At 39.7% G+C, this 18,493-nt stretch overlaps 1 protein-coding gene across 7 annotated transcripts in view; it reads right to left on the bottom strand.

Annotated features, from left to right (window-relative positions):
* The window catches only part of LOC137284581 (zinc finger MIZ domain-containing protein 1-like), a 154,919-nt gene that overhangs the window by 40,239 nt on the left and 96,187 nt on the right, over positions 1-18,493 (bottom strand). For 3 of the 7 annotated variants that reach the window (XM_067816450.1, XM_067816451.1, XM_067816452.1), the window contains exon 1: positions 2,099-2,480. The exons of the other annotated variants lie outside the window; for them this stretch is intronic. The gene's annotated coding sequence lies outside the window, so the exon portion shown is untranslated. Of the gene's footprint in view, positions 1-2,098; positions 2,481-18,493 lie in introns of those variants that run through there. 7 annotated transcript variants of the gene reach the window in all.

Genomic DNA, 18,493 nt, shown 5'->3' with positions numbered 1-18,493 from the left:
AAGCCCTCCCAGCGATGTTGTATATATCCAATATCATACCAGGTTCAATTGACCATGCTCCCTGTCTAACCAGCTGGTCAGCAAATGGTCAGTACTACATCTCCCAACTCCTGCCCTATAATGAGGTTGTCTGCTGTTCCAGTTGAGTGATCAACCTGGTGAGATTATATAGTAGGTGTTTGTTTAGCAGTTCACAGTGGCCACCTTGACAATAGGTGGCCATTATTGTCCTCTCTGCCTGCTTCACCATAATGGTTCTGATTCTAACAAATTGATGGTGTATCTGTGGAATGCAGCGTAGTACTCAATAAATTAAAGGCTGTCTTGACCTACTTACTGCTTCAAGTCATCCCACATGCATTATTCTCTGTGGTAATCAATCAGTTATGTTATCAACAGTCCATTAGTCTCAGCAAACTTGACATCAATAATTTAGTATGTGTATTACCAGTCATCCTGCTGAAGCATTACTTTGTCTTAGAGAGGACTACCAAGATATTTGTGACATTCATAAAATTGAATGACAATATATTTAATCATGTTGATGAAATGGAACATTTCAGACTGACTAGTCTCTCTACACCGTCATTTCATATTTAATTCCTTATCACATTTCTGTCAATATAAGGAAATCTATCAAATTTAGAAATATGTGAAATTTGAAATACACTAGCTGAAATCATATGAGAACTAAATACAATCCAAAATAATTTCAACCCCCAATTTCACCATGGAATTCCAGTGACAAACTTTCAATACTGCTTATATAACAATGCCATTCACCACCCACACCCGCAAGAATAATGACAGTGAGAAGCGACAACAATACCCAACAAAATGTCATGGCTGACACTGTTGCTAATCTCAATACTATCAGCATGAAATGCCTTTCGCATAATTGACAAAGATTACCCATGATCAATACTATACATTGACAACCTTATTTGAAACCCTCAGTATAACAATCAATACAGTTGATTCCTGCACATCTGTAGACAGCCATTCAAATACACTCACAGCTGCTTCATCCTGGAAAATTAGAGTTACCTCCCTTCCATTTACATTGTCGTCTCAGATTTGGTGTCATTTTGATGTGAAACATGAGAGTATGTGTTTGTTGGTTGAGTATATATCACATAGAGGAAGACATAAAACATCTTGATAATATGTATGCAAATGTAGTACATTGTAATAACTGTCATTCATACATGCTAAGGAACATTACTTAGTTGCTGTTATTATTATACTATGTGGTACAATGTAATTACTCTTGTTTTATGTCTTGTAAGCAGGCAACATGGGTATACATGGAGTTTCCCTCGTTAAATTCACAAAACTGTCAATGTTTAATTTTTAAAAAGCAAAATAACAGATTTAAGCCTATATGGCTGTTTGTTTCAGACTTACATGTATTGGCAAACTTACCTTTAAGAAAAAGTATGAGGGTAAGGTTGTAAAATATCTAATACTCAATCATTAAGTTAATATCGGTCAATGTATCCCATGTTTGAAAATTGTTCTTTAACCAGTGCTAGTTGTAAAAAAATATTGTTGTAATCCATTAATTAATATTTTAATACATATATTTATATTTGCTATACTTGAATGGGAATATGGAAAACATAAATCCAATTTCAACCTTGGTCAAAATTATTCCCCCCACATAAACCAATCAGTCAAATCTCTTGGTGATATTAATTTAATTAAACTAATGACAAACTGTTCTTTGCCATCCCAGTGGATTCTTCAAACATATTAATTACCCCTACCCTTCATTAATACTAGTACAAATTGAGAGTGCTTTGTGTCTGTAATAAATTTTTAATAGATATGACTGTTGATAAATCAATTATCACAAACACCACACCGTTCCAGCAATATTGGCACGGTTAAGGAGAATGTCATTGGACATCCTTACACTTATGAAGCTTTGTCGGACTGTAACAAGGGAAGATTGTTAAACACTGAGCACTGTTTGTAAGTCAGTTAACACCCGATCGTTGTATGAAGCCTTACGAGTGACAGCAGGTTTGGAGGGAAAACCAAGGCATTTGAATACATTTAACACAGCATCATGTGGGGCAAAATGTGTACAAACCTTACAGAATTATACATCCGATTTGACACAGAGCAGGTAACGTTGGTCAACATTGGCTGGAGCTGTGAGGTATATTCGGTCCTGAAAGTGGTATCACAACTTGTCTCTCATTGCGTTTGGACGATCGCACATGCAGCCAAACACTGAGGAGTTTGTCGTTCACGCTATCAAAACATCATACAGATACTATCTCACAGTTACTTTACCGACCGTCCCGCTTGCATCGTGTCTTTACACAACAGTCACTCTTGGTAAGTGTCTCCGAGCTGTGAGTAGTGTGAAATCACTTGTTTACGCGAGGGTCACAACAGAGTCGCGATAACTCGCAGTTTCTATAAACTCGACAACAATCACGCACCGGAACATAGAGTTTAGCTCGATTAGAGAGTTCACACAATAGACAGCCAGGGCCAACAGCTCATGAATATTAATTAGAGCCCTGGAACCAGCATTACAAACCACCGCGTGCACAGCACGAGGCTGATGTTTGTAACCATTGCAAAGCTAAACATAGCGGAGTGAATGACTAGGGGAAAATGACTTGAAAATGAATTAAGCTGGGAACACCGAATGACCTAAGAGCTTGTGTGTGCGAGATCGTCGGCGGGGTGGGTGCATCGGCATAGCTTCCCTTGATCTCGACAAAGAAACAAATCGAAAGTGGAAGCGTGCGGCCTCAAAATAACACGACAGATGGGAACCCTGGGCCTACAAGGCGTAGGTTTGGGAGACAATGTGTTAAACACTGCGTTCAGGGAACATTTGTCGACAAATAACGTACACTTTCAACTCGCAGATCTCGCCCCTGCTATCAAAAGACAAACCATCTGACTTCGTCAGATTTGTCTCACTCTAGAATGCCTGTAGCTATTTTTCCATCTCCACTCTGTACTTCAATGCGAGAGCAAATATTTAGTAATTGACTTCGCATATGCCGTGAGTGATATGAAAAGCGACGTAAGACTCGGTAATATCACTGAGTACATTATTGATACGCGACTTTTTACTCCGTATGATTCGTTCTTACTCGCAGGCGCGTTCTGAACAGGTGATGATAAACGACTCTATACACTTGCAATACATGAACCATTTTCATTCATCTTCTCAGATAAAAGTGTAATTGTGCGAGCGAACGTGAATGCATTACATTTTTCTAAAAAAGAGGGTCTGTCACAACATGTCAAGAGTAACAACACGATGAATACGCACTTGTATAAGTATTCGTTTATCTCATTCCACCGACAATAAAAGCCCCGCTACCAAACTTCGTGTTAAATAGAGCGTGTTTCGTTACGCCATAAGTATATTTCATTGTACATCGCTTGAGATCCCCCTCGCGGGTGTACTACCGATATGGACTTGTCAATCAAATGTTTCCACGCTACCGGATAATCACATAAAACACTGACTGACGCTGTGACAAACTGTATTTTTAACTTGCTGACAGCGCATTCAGGCGAGAACAATATACATCGAAAACTGATTTCGTTCATATAAATATATGTACACTTCTCCCTAAAGATAAACGATGGAAACATGTAGGAGAAGATCTGTGTTGTGTTATTATTCCGGAAACTACTTGTTATATATCTACAACTCTACGCTCGGTATTCTCATCATTCTTCATATATAAGTGTATATATTTTCAAATCAATATAAAAAATATAAGTTGTTTTGTTCAAAGGGACAGGCAATCACTCGACATTTGACCAACAAATGCTCATGTAATATATTTATACTCTGTGTATTTTTTCACCTAAACTGATTGTGCCATGGGCTACATCATCTATGTTAACGACACCATCTGAATCGTCCCGCGCACAACCCCTTACAAAACACCCCAGATGGGAACAAAGCCAGTTTATACTCCAGCCCTAACCGTATGAAAGACGCCCGTCGTTGAATCCACCTAATTGTCACCCTGTTTAACTAAACAGCCGTAACCCATGCATTTGTCGTTCCCTTACCATAGGAAGGGGTGGGGACGGGGATGTGCTAAACTTCCAACAGCGCCTAAGCTTCAGTGGACATATCGTGTGATAGGCGGGGGATGACGCGACGACACCTTTCGTCGCTGTGAGGCTAATCAGATCTGTAATCCTCAGAATGTCAACAAGCATAGTTTCATCTTTAACACGCGTGTCAACAATTAAGGACTCAGATCTGGAAATGTAATAAGACTTTCGTACGGCATATGGGCTCGTGCCAAAAAAACCCCAACAACATGTCTAAACGTTGGAAACCAAGAACGCTTCAAGGGAGACAATTCCCAAGTTCTTAAAACTCGTTTAAGTCTGAACCTTGGAAAAAGAACCATTAATATGACAAGCTGAAACAACACATGCGTATGCATTTGTATCTCTAATTCTGTTCTATGAAACGAAGTAAATACTGCAACGTTACAGGTTAAAGAAGAATAGGTTTTGTTTTCACAGACGCAGATTTCTTTTATTCGACCTTAAACTGATTAACCAAGTAGAAAAGGCACGCGACATAAATTGTAAGTACCTGCATCGGGTGTAATAGTCCCGATGCGCTTTCCCCCTGCTGTGACTCCACACCGCATACCTACGTTCACACATATTTACACATTTACTTGCTATTTCTCAACAAGACAAATAAATCAACACTTTGCGATGTTATCAATTGTTCAGCCTCTATGCCAACGATTGCACGTCAGTTCTAATGAGGCCGTGTCCTAAAATGGAATTTTTGCCTTGCCGTGTTTGTGACGTGGTGCTGTGGACGGGATTCTGGACTAGTCTGCATATAGCGATCAAATCCCGGGAATTCGCCTCTCTTCGGCTCGACTGCAGGGCGCCCTGTTTACTTGTTGGCACAGAAACAGATCGGCGGCCACAACTTGAATCATTCTCGGACAAGTAAACCCAGCGGCAAAAATACCCTCTGATTACAAGGGAAGGAACTGCTGTCGGCCCTAAATGCCGCGACGTTGCTACCGTAACTCTTCATTTGCGCGAAATGTAATAGACACCAGATAGCGAATCGCGGTCGAAGTACCATCGGACGGCGAAATATTGAAAATACCGTAAACGATCTAATGATTAACCAACGCAAACCGAATGTTTAATCCACTCTCACGTTCGATTCAACTGGTAATTGCAAAAGAAAACGCACTGTGCCATCATTGCAACAAAGCGTGACTGATGATAGGTGAATAACTGCCTTTAATTTAAAAAAATGTTGAATACAAAACGCCCTTTCAAGAACGTAAACAATTTAAAACAAGAAAATTAGTTAAAAGTGTATTCAGGACATGACGGATTACAATAAAACGTTGATAACATATTTCACAGTAATTTATTTACGTTTCCAAACTGTGTTAAACATGTTGTAGATAAAGAGTAAACGGCAACCATTAGCGATACAACTACAAGCAATGGGTATGTCAGCGCACACGCATAATGGGTACCGGGTTTACAAAACGGCAAGTTGCTTCCCAGGATCCACTTAAGGAAATCGGGCAGATAAAAGCATGAATAAACTCAACAGGTGAATGGTGACAAGACATACGGACACTGTAACGGTCCAGCAATTGTGGGTTTCATCAGCGAATACCACCCGCTCACACACCCGTACAACGTAACGACCTAGTAGGTTAGACGGTAATCTCAATGTCTCATGTTGTGTTTCCGTCCCGGGTCAAGTATTAGAACAAGTCTGAAAAGGTATCACGATGGTTATCAGGATATTTAACTACTCGCAGGTAACCCTACATAGCCTTAACCAAAGTCTCGTGTCTGGTAAATTAATATACTCTTAATGTGGTATATGCCCCGTGAAGGTCCCGGGGTAGAATAGGCCTTCAGCAACCCATGCTTGCCATAAAAGGCGACTCAGCTTGTCGTAAGAGGCGACTAACAGGATCGGGTGGTCAGACTCGCTGACTTGGTTGACACATGTCATCGGTTCCCAATTGCGCAGATCGATGCTCATGTTGTTGATCACTGGATTGTCTGGTCCAGACTCGATTATTTACAGACCGCCGCCATATAGCTGTAATATTGCTGAGTGCGGCGTAAAACTAAACTCACTCACTCACTTAATGTGGTATATGTGCGTCTGTGTTCAATCGAAAGAGACTTTTACATAGATGTCAGCTTTTTCATTATGAAGAACACGTCATGTCGGAGTACATACTAATTCGCCTGATCATAGAGTAAATATATACTACAATTCCAAAACGTTGTCGTTCTCAGAATAAAGAAGTTGACATCCATAAAATTCTCTTCCGAATGTGTATCCCCCCCATCTACCAAACTCACACACAAGCATATACTTATTAAACATGCAGTTGGAACATCACGCTCTGTTAAGCATACGTATTGTTTATAGGATTACTTCATTATTTCACCCTCTTATTAAACATGTAGTTAGAGCATCACGCCCTGTTAAGCATACTTATAGTTTATAGTATTGCTTCATGATTTGACCCTCTTATTAATGCCAAACAAACACCCGTTTTACAGCATTGGCTCTTCTTTGTACACTACACCTTCCCGGTTTATATAGTAACAGAATTCAGATCAATACCTCATGAGATGGTCTTTCTGCAATGGATACGTGATCGAATTGGTTAGAGTTCTATTTAAGGCCCTGCAAGTCACAACATGGATCTGTTTCGAATAGAAGCACCTGTGCGGCTCCACCTCTTAGTTGGACAACGAAGTCCACGTGTACTGGCATGGAATGTTCTGGGCATTTGGATATCAAAATTCATTCATCAAATATACATTAACATAATCCCAAGTACAATAGTTGCGCATGGAATGGTTGTATTTTGTTGTGTAAAGCCACACTCGACAATATTCGAGCCGCATGGCAATTTGTGAACGATCGAGCCCGGCCCAAACAAACCGGCGACTTGCAATGTGAACATCGACCTAGCTTGGCGATACAAGTATATAAATGTACGACACTGGTCGAATATCCTCAATACCAGGCAGTTTCGACGTTTGTGAGAAGGCATATGGGATTGGGTGGTCAGGCTCGCTGACTTGGGTGACATACGTAACAAGAATTTCGTAGATCGATCCTCATGCTGTTAATCACTCGGTTGTCCTGTCCAGAATAATATAGTCGTTCCCATATCATACTCTATTTACGACACTCGTGTCTAAATATTGGTATATCCGCTCTTGCTCGGGAAATTCCAACACTTGGCCAATGGTGAGGGTTGAAAATGAGGCGATCTTATATATAATCGGCGTGTAGTTTCGTTTGATCTACGTCTTTATTTATTTCTTGTTTTTAAGTGCTTGTTTTTAAGGTCGACACCTTAACTACCGACCAAAACAGTATTCTTTGCACCCCATCCGCTCAAACCTCCAAATCAATTAACCTCTGCGAAACATCGTGATCACATGTGAGAAGACGCCCCGGCCTTGGTCAGAAGATGGTCACGTGTTGAGTCGTTGCTGGTCAAACGTGTGAATACTCCTACCCCAAATCGGGCTGTCGGCTTAACACCAACACTGTTCGTTTGCTTCATGCATTTCAAAACCATTGGCCTACCTGTAGTATTATTGGTTTTATCGACTTGGTGACGTGCGATTTCGGGTTTCCTTTTCGAACTGGGCTGGCATAACCAAGAGAGTTTAATTTTAAGCCGCTTTAGCAATATTCCAGCAATATGATGGCTGGATATGCAGGAAACGGGCTTTAAACATTGCACAATTTCTGGAATCGAACCCTGGACTGCGGCTTGAAACTTTTACCACTAGGCTATCCCAAGCGTGTCATCGTAACTATTCACCCCAACATGTCGATTCTGGGGAACGTCTGGGGTAACTTTACGTTGCCTAAATCTATAATGGCGAGATGTAGTTCCAACTCATAAACATCAGCGGAGTGGGAGACAGAGTTTAACCTTTGAAATTTCAACTTACTATGAATGTTTCAGGATCCCTTTTGAAATAAAAAATGTCAGCTGTTCCTGCCCCAACGAGTTACTGTGAAGATGACTGGGCGCTCTACTGATACCTTGACGATTACTGAAGGTCGCCCATCTCTTTCCCGATGATATTACAGCATGAAGCATTCCTTTAGAAGCTGTATCGCCTTCTATGGCACATAAACACTTTGTAGATGAGAACTTCATAGGCAGCACATATGCTTAACTCTCCATATGGTATTTCTCTCCACGTAGTCTTTCATTATTGATGTTTTTATAGTTAAGTTAATAGAGTTATGTAAGACTCAATAGATTTTAACACTCCTCTTGATTCGAAGAAGCATCTTTGACGATCTTGTTCATATGACTCGCCATTACGAGAGATATCTTCGTCAGGCTGTTAAATATTCATTGCATTCGCCAGTAATCCGTTTTGTTTCAAAAACACCTTTCGCCTTAAAGAAATATATTATTGATTCTCGCTTCCTTTCGAGAGTAAGACAGGTTTTGCTCCCTCACGACTCCATTCAAATTAGGATGAATGTGTTTACAATGCCGATAGCCAAAGTGACTTCAGAATAGCGCCTTAAGGGACCGATCAGACCTTTTTTTCTCTCTTTTTTAATTTTTTTTTCATCTAACTATACCATCATGGTATAGTTTGTCAGTGAGTCTTTGTTCTAGAAAATATATTTTTCACGAACCTAAATGCTCACATGTGATCAAGCTGTTGCTTGTGTGACGATTGGAAACGGCTCGTTGGGACTCGATGTTACCCACCATGCAGGCAGACCCCTATATACACCGACGTCATATATGCATGCATAGCGTCACATGCATTCGAGGGTGTACGTTGTAACCGGGTAGATCTTAAAATGTGAACTTTATGTGTATAAGATCCACCCGCAATTCTGTACAAATGGGAAAGCGAAGATTCATAGTGATGAGCTTGCAAAGAAAATTTCAGTATGTATCGGGGGACGCCTGTTAGTCCATGATATGAAAACAATCGAATCTGGACCAGACAATCCAGTGATCGATGTGAGCAAGATTCCGTCGTAAAGCCAGTTACCGAGTCTAAACACTAGATCCATTCCGTTCAGGGTGTCTGATGAATGAACGAACACCAGTAGTGACAAAAAAGCAAGGAGAGGTAAAATTACAAGACACAAACATGGTTGTGACGTTACAACGTTATGTAAGTTAATCATATACTAGGGGCGGTGGGGTAGCCTAGTAGTTAAGATGTTCGCCCGTCATGCCAAAAACCCGGGTTCGATTCCCCACATAAGCACAGTCTGTGAAGCCCATTTCTGGTATTCCCAGCTTTGATATTGTAGCTGAATTATTGCTAAAAGCTGCGTAAATCTCAGCTCACTCACTACTCACACTCATGATCAGTTCTAACAATACCCACAAGACAACAGCAACTGACGACGGCGTTTCTGAAGACCAGTTAATCTGTTGTAGCCGTATGATAATTTATAGAGCTGTTGAGAAATCACAGCTTTTCTTCAACCAGTATTTTTTCCCTCTGAGGGCCAGGCCGTAAGACAACGGGGTTGGACGGTTGGATAAGGGTAGGGGTTGGAGCTGGGTGGAGGGTGACAACAGCATTGAGATGTGACACTACTTCGCGTTGTTTCAGGACAACCGAGAGCGGCATTTCACAACTAGGGCCAGTGACTTCTTAGTTCACGTTTCAGTCGATCCCCATACACAGCGACCGCCCAACAACAGCCTCACATCTTTGATCGTCGGTATCGTTTCCTATCCGTCGCGTCGTTTAAAATTCTTTTGTCAGCGTCTAGGGGGTCACCGGGCGTTATGTAACCTGATATCTCAATCCCAATAATTTAATACAGCTCTTAGAGAACTTAATAACCTCGAAAACTCTCAAAAGTGGCTACGAAATGCGGCTTTTAACTCGCACCGACACGGGCTCAAACTTGCTTTCTTAGAAATCACCTATGCGAAACGAGAGGCTTGTGCGTTCAATTTACAGTAAATTTTCTGGGCCGTTGTGTCATAATGTAGCTGGCTTGCAGAACACGGAACGAAAGTAAACAGGTCATGTTGTAATTATTATCTTTGCTACGTAATATATGACCCTATCTGATGTCAGCGCGTGACCCGCATATATAGATATACAAAGAGATATATTCGGGTGAAATAACTACCCCTGACGCTCGCAATAAATATTCTCTACTTAAAACTACGGTTATTACAGTACCCCCGCCGTAGTTACTGCTTCTACGGCGTTAACCCATCCTTTCTCACGAATTATCTCCCTTATGTGACCTTGCCCTTGACGAATGAGTTACGACTGTTTATTCGTCTAATTGTCTGTGGCAAACAATATCATGAGTCATTGTCTCTGGGCTGCAAAAGTAACTCGAGGCATGCAATGTTTCATATTTGTCTCAGCGTGATCAATGGGTGGATAATACATTGAAGCTTAGTTTAGTCACATCAAACATAACGTCATTAATCCTTACTATAACATCCGCTAACAAACGCACGAGGCCCGGTTACATTATGAGCATTGTGAAGCGCGGGGAGGGTATGAAATTCAAAATGCAAGGTCTCTGTTGTCGGGCCTGGCTTGTTTAATATGGCCTATTTTCTGAAATGACAAACTAGCTTTTACCGCTGGTTTGGCTTGACATATGGCACGTGCAGCGTTTACTATGATAATAGGCCAACAATGAGGATGGCTGGCAACTCGCTCGGCGTTCACTGTCTGGGGGAAAGATTTACAGAGCGGAGTCACTCGACCGTGCCGAGAGCTACGGGGTTCGAGCAGGGTGAAGAAACTCTTGATCGACTGAGTGTTGTTGACACAAAACAAATACTCCATTAGGATCTAAACGACCCAACCCCGAGAGAACCCCATTTGTATTTGAGCGCCACCTTGCGGTGGGTCTTGAAATGCGAGGAATTCCCCACATGTCTGAGCGAATCTAACAAAGGCGGAGTGGGATAGCCTCATTTCCGAAGCTCGCTTGCTGACAAGGTGTCTGACCAATGCCATGCACGATCAGCGAGTTAAAAAACCCTCAAAGACATGTGTTTTACTTCTTGTGTCTCGCTCAGAACCATAAAGAATTCGTTAGGTTTTTCCGTAACTCCCCAACATCACGGCCTAGGAAACTTACCTTTACATGCTATTACAAATAAGTGTTTGATCTGGTAACGTCGATTGTATGTTTTAAGTAACTTGTTCCACTCAATTGTGCGCTACGCTGTCAAACATTTGACGCGGGAGATAAAATATTTTACAATCTGCGAACAAACGTCAAAGAGTCTGCTGACGAATTTCTTCAAGGAACAATATCCATCTTCTTTAAAACTGCTTGTCTCAGCAATTAAACAGAAATATTGGGTCAATAAAACTTTGCAGAAGACACAAGCGAGGAGCACCAGTTGTCACGGAATCGCAGAAACGGTTCTAAACCCATCATAAAATTTGCACGAGTTTAGGGAAAGTGCCAATGTGAGAATTAGAGGTGAAAAACTCCACCTGTCAATCATACATGAAACTCTCCGCCAGACGGCGCTGAACAACTGGTAGTATAAACTTGTCTCCGTCTGCAAGGGTTTCAATTTCTCCATATTTCTCCAACAGAAGAGGTCAAGAAGGACAACCCTGAGGGTCGAGAGGATGAACTTGACGAAATTGTTCTTAATTGGTTCAAGAATAGGTCTTATCAATTGTCGTGAACCTCAGTATATTTTTCTAATTAAAGTGTAGCTGCATCAAGGAAGACATCCTTCTCATAAGCACCACCGTCCGTGTGTAGACGTCACGCTTTGTGGAATAACTATTGTAGTTCGTGCTTATTTTGTATGAAACACTTTCATGAAAGTGAAGTGCTGAATGAACAACCTAATGCCCTAGTTCAGTTTTCTAAGTTAATCAAAAGTTAAAACTGGTTTGCACACATTCAGTACTCGGTAGGGTGTAGACCCTCAATCAAATAGCTGTTGAAACTTTGGTCGCTGCCTCGGGAATATCTTTTCGCCTCTTAGCAATTGGCTCCCACTCAAGATATATTCTCAACCACAGCATGAAACATCTCCTCGGAAAAACAGCACGACCAGCTCTAACTGCCTTACTGATTGACACCATTTTGTGAAACAAGTCCAAGAATTTAAAGGCTGCGAAGAAATACCTGGCAAATGATTTATGCAGTGAAACCCCTTAGCTGCTTCTCTTCCTGGGTATCTCAGTTGTTCGTATTAGCTCTACAGGAGGAGGGTGGTTATACAGTTTACGCAATACTATTTCACAGGGGTCCACACAGGTGGTATTGCTGTTCCAAGAAATAAATATTGCCTGCTCAGGTGTGTTTCAACGGCATCAATGGAATGCCTTCAAAGTGTATATGGTATTTGAAAGTACACATCTACTTGAAGTAGATCCTGGCAACATTCAGGAATACATAAATAGCATTTTGCCAAAGAAAATGTTATCAAGTTTTAGTCTCTGTGGGTTCTTAAAAAAAACCCAAAAACAAAAAACAAAAACAAAACATACACACACAAGAAGAAGAAAGACCCCTAAAATTCTGGTTTGAAATTCCTGATATATATTACCCATTAATGGCATGGTAAAAATATGTTCCTGTGGTGTGAACATGATGAAAGAAGTTACTATCTGTAACACTGCTTGTCATGAAAACCTTCACACAGTGTTCATATCATCAGTGATGCCTGAACCAATGGACAAGTAACTTACACAAAACTTTGACAGAAATGACCATTCAAACACTATGATCAAAACAAATTACGACACAGGTAAACCTGGACATTCTGTAATTGTAAGTGTTACTAGTAATCTCATTGTGATACGTCTGTGAATGGATTTTTTAAATTTCTAAATCATAACTTCTTACCACCTGTAAAGTTTCAGTTTTTATGTGGAAAAAGCCTTTCTTTTGTCAAAGTGTTCTTTGGCACATATTACAGAATGCTGATCTTTACCCCTTGTCATGATGAAAATATTGGATAACACATTTTAAGCACTGTGACCTCCTGGCAGAGCTCATGATTTTGAGAATCTAAAGGCAATTATAATACCAAGACACACCCATTACAATATGTATATAGCTTGTAAATAACAAGACATTTTAAGTGTTAAAATTTCTTATGTCAAATAGTATAGCATTCCTTTTTGTTGAAATGTTGAGATTTACATATAAAAACAGCAAATGTTATACAGTATATATTTGTTGATACAATTACATTTACAAAATGCTGTACAGACTGGCATTCACTATGCTGTACAGACTGGCATTCACTAAAATGAGATAAACCTACTGCAATGAAACTATGTTGAATAAATTGTACATGAAATTCAAGTTAAATGAAAATCCATTGTTTTATCTTTGATAAGAAGAAAGTCTCTCAGTTTAATTAGCATTTGAATAACTTCAAGTTTCCACAGGTTAGCCAAAATTACTACATCTACATTTTGATATGGCAGATCTCACCTTACAGGAAATATTAGACCTGATTTAGTATCATATAGGTTATTACTTATATTTCAAATCAAACCTAACTGGTAATATTCACATTAACATAACTTTACAGTTAACTAACATGTACATATTTATCTTTTCATTAAATATATGTTGCTTATTTTTACCAACACGTAATATGACTTTGACACTTTGCATCCTCATGTAGACCCTCATTTTGTAGATGTTCTGATGATCAATGAACAAATAACATACTCATCATGCATGCTTCTACCCGCCATATAGACCCTCATATTGTTGGGTGTTCCTCACCCATGGTACAGTGTATGGGACTGGCCTATGCTGAGAATGTGTTTGAGCCGCCACTGCAGAAACGCTATCCCAAGATGACATAATTACAATTCCATATACATCTGAGTAGGGACCAATGGCTTGTTAGTCCCAGCAATTAGCCAAGTGTTCCTCACCCCCACCACCCCCAACCCTGTCAGATCAGGATACTCACTAGCCAACTAGACTGAATGGCATAACTTGTGCTTATAAATGCTACTGAAGAATAAATCTGGGACCCTATCTCCTCACCTGAGGCTCTGGATGGGATGGTCGATAACACCAGAGTGATGGTTGTACTCTATTGTGAAATTGTTAAGTTAGTGTGAGAGTATAATCAATATAACTTACTATGGCAAAGAGGGAGAACTCAACACATAAATTTTACCTTTTCCCCAAACCTCGTTATTGAAATTAAATACATCAAAGCACTTCTTATGCTGCCTTTTACTCTCTTGAATTGTTATGAAACCCAAATCTTTCATTTATTCAAATACAAGTACAAATGTAAGTACATAACTGATGTTTTTTACTTCACCTTAAATAATCTACTACAAATACTCTTATCCTTACTAAATTTTATCAACTGAAATTTTTAAACATTTATAAAAAAACAGGCTTGAGCAATAATTTAATAACACACTGATCAATATGAACCTCAATTATACATATATCATTTCGACATCTCAATAGTTTCTAGATATAAGATGCCAAAGGTAGCAATATGAGAAAGGTGAAGGCTATATCATATCATTTGACATAAAACTATCATTATAATACGTCTCATTCGGCATTTGTTACAAAATGCAAACCTGACCTGACAGCTAGCAATTTTGTAGCATTGCCATGGTACATTTCTCCAACCCTTACCAGGCCTCTCATGAAGATCCCACCTGCACTTGGGTCTTGGAAAGTATTTATCTGAGAGTAGAAAGCACACAGCAGTACTGCAATGGTAGAGATATTGGCAAAAATATGTCCTCCAGCACCATCAGCATCAGAGGAAACAACAACTGCTGCCAAATGAGATACATCTTCAGCAAAGCATGTAAATCTGTTCTCATTTGAAGGCAATACCATTATGTCAATCTTTCACCAACATTATCACTTTTTATTGACAAATGATGGTAATTCATTATGACAGGTAGAATCACATTGATAAAGCCCACTTGTTTCATATAATACATTATATGCTTTCATACGCCATACCTCTAGTGTTACTTCCTTAATGCAAAGCACGTATATATTGGCACATACATTTGCAAATACTGTTTTCATTACAACTGTTTCTACTAAATGCAAAAGTGAACACATTTTTATTGAAAAATTATACACTTGTTGTAGAACACCTTAACTTTTTATAGGAAAAAGATGTGGAATTCACATACACATTTTGAGTAATGTATGTTCCGACTCTAGAATTTATCTAATTTCTGCTGCACACATTAGCACTTGCTTTTTAACTTCAGGACCAGACAAGGAACATCCCTTTTCATCCATTTTTAAAGAATATCTCCATTTTGATAGAACAAATACCCTGGATATATTGAACACCACAGGTATGGTTCTGAAATGACGTCTTTATTTTAATCTGTTCTTTAACTGACTCAGCATAAAAAATCTCTGGTAGAAGAGAACGATCTGATTGGATGACTCCTTGAATCAGTTTAAATGAAGCTATTGTGTATTCGAAAGGGTCCAGAGAAGGAGTGAGTAGGTGAGTCTGGTTTTGTGCTGCCCACAGCAATATTCTAGCCATATGGCAGCGGTCTGTAAATACCTGAGTCTGGATCAGACAATGCAGTGATCAACAGCATGAGCATTGGTCTACTCATCATGGATCTGCTTCCATGTGTCAACAAAGTCAGTGAGCCTGACCACCCTTTCCTGTTGTCACCTCATATGACAGGCATGAGTTACTGAAGATCAGTTCTAACGTGCATCTTCATGGGTATCTGAGGTTTGAACAACAATGCAGGATTAAGACGTATGTGTGTGCTAGACTCTTCTTTACACCTTTCAGATATTTCCTGCAGAGCTGCAAAAACATGATTTATTCACTGTAACTTGTTTCCATCTTTTCTGTGCCAGATTTGTCATTCTGAGTCCTGTTCGATTACAGTCTGGCATCCTTGTAGTAAAGTAAGGTCAGCCTGAGGTGTGATATTTGAGTTCAGGTCATGAGGGGCACTGACTGATCTGGCCTTACAGACTTGTCAGGTCAACTTTTGTTTACGTTTCTTTTGGGAAAAAAAGCCCCTAAAAACAGCAAACATGTCTTTCTTTTCACAGACTGCAACAGGCATCACTTATTTGCTGGTCATCATCAGCTTTGGCAGTTGTAGGCGGTGGGGTAGCCTAGTGGTTAAAGCGTTCCCTTGTCATGCTGAAAACCCAAGCTCAATTTCCCACATGGATACTATGTGTGAAGCCCATTTTGGGTGTCCTTCGCCACGATATTGCTGGAAAATTGCTGAAAGTGGTGTAAAACCAAAGCTGACTCACTTACTTTGGCAACTGTGAGTGAGTGAATGAGTATAGATTTTACATGGCCTTTAGCAAAATTGCAGGAGACACTAGAAATGGTCTTCATACACAGTACACATATGGGGAATTAAATCAAACCCGGGTCTTTGGCATGACAGGCAAACAGTTTAATCACTAGGCTACCCCACCACACACAATTGCTGAAGCTGATGATGACTATTCTATGTTTGTTTTGTGGTGTTTACTTTTTTTGTAAAAACTCTCTTAATTTCAAGGATGTGCCCTAATGCTGTGTAAAGTTTCTTCTTACAATATGGATAAGTTCTGAAAATGTGGGAATCAAACCTGATCTTCAGCATGACAAGCGAACACTTAAACCTGCAGGCTACCCCACTACCATGGCTTTCAGTGAACCAATACAGTTGACATCCTGACAACCACCAAGTGAATTATTAGCTTCATATGATGGATCATTAACAATGATAAACAGCTTGAGAAATGTGTGTACAACTCCACACTCCAAAGTGAACAATTACAGTTAATCATCCCATTCAAACAACTTGTAACTTTTGTACGCATTCCCTGGAGCTCTGAGCTTTCAGGGCCTCCTCAGGTGGAGTCTTACTCAACAATCTAGAAATGCGTGGAATTGTTATGCTACACAGGCAGCTGTTTAGATAATATGACAGCAGAAATCCAGTTAATCACGATGCAGATTTCTACACCCTGTCTTTGTCTCTCTCCTTGCAGTTTCACAAACTTTATCTGTATCTTGTTGTTCAACTTGGTTCTACAAGTGCTCAATCCCTCCCCACAGCCTAGCATAGCACTCCTCATTGTAACGTCCCTGACATGGACCTCGCTATACCGTGGCCTGGCCACCCCTAGCAAGGGAAGGGTAGTTGCAATGAGAGCACCCATGCTGATGACCACAAACCATGCCAATACTCCTGTATACTGCAGTTCAAGTAATTCCAACAAATCCTGTCAGTTTCATTATTGTTTTTATCAATTGCATTACAAGGTGAAACTGGCATACCATATACATAGGCCAAACCATCTGGTCTGGCAAACAGACCAAGGTGTTTGGTGTGGAAAAAGAAATCTGTGAGGTATGTTTGCCACCAAGCCTGTGCCTCAATGCAAAGTACAAAATACAAGGAAAAATCTTGGAGCTCTGCCAACACAGGGTCAGGGTTTTCAAGTCACTTGTTAAATCGTTGCCAAATAATTAACATCTCTGCTTTTGCTGAGCAATTGTCTGCGAACTTCTGTCTGTGTAAATCTTCAGCCTCTTTTCACTTTAACTGGATTGTAAGTAAGTTACTCTGATACCAAACAAAACTAAGCTACTGATAATGAACCTGGAGATGTGGTGATGACAACAACAGAGTAGAAACTGTTAAAGTGAAACAAAAAACATATTTTTTAATTCAGGTTACAAGTCTGGACATATAACATTTCATGTTGTAAATCTAACCTTTAAATTATCATAATCAGTATTGCTATTCTTGTAGATAATGTCACAATGAGGCTTGTCGGTTCATGTTCAGATACTGATTTCCTAACCATACCTGCACAGGGCTGAAAGTGGGACTTTATCCATATGAATATTTATGAGGCAAAACTAGTTCACTGACAGTGATGTCGGTGACACTTTGTTCTTGTCGTTAAATAATTTTTTTTCAGCGACATAGACGTGAACAAAAAAAAGAATCAATACAGCAGAGTCTAACCAGTGTTGCAGTTACCACAAACCTATATGATTATTACAAAGAGAGCATATTATATGTGCAAAGTGTGCGTACAATATTTTACACTGAGAACAACAGCATATATAAGCCACAGGTAAAAAAGGTGATTGCATTTTATCAGGTATGACATGATCAGATCTTATATCTACTTGCAACCTGCTTTGTGCCCCCAAACACATTCTTAAAATTGTATTCAAATTTTGAAACCTGGTATCTCACATTTACAAGATAAAATTGTTCTTTTATCAGAAAAACTTTTAACACAACATCCGTCTGTGTAAGTAAACCAGTTAGTCAAGTAACATGCATATTAAAACATTAGCATTTAATTCCATTCAATTTTAAGAACTAAGAAATGATTTGTTAATTCAACTGGTGCAAACAAAAATGTAAACTTAAACACTTGAGAAAGATTAGGAAATGGAAG

This window comes from Haliotis asinina, chromosome 5, assembly GCF_037392515.1.
Source record: "Haliotis asinina isolate JCU_RB_2024 chromosome 5, JCU_Hal_asi_v2, whole genome shotgun sequence".
In the NCBI taxonomy this organism is placed as follows: Eukaryota; Metazoa; Mollusca; class Gastropoda; order Lepetellida; family Haliotidae; genus Haliotis; species Haliotis asinina.
Note: the sequence above shows the minus strand (reverse complement) of the source record. Positions and strands in the feature narration are given on the sequence as shown.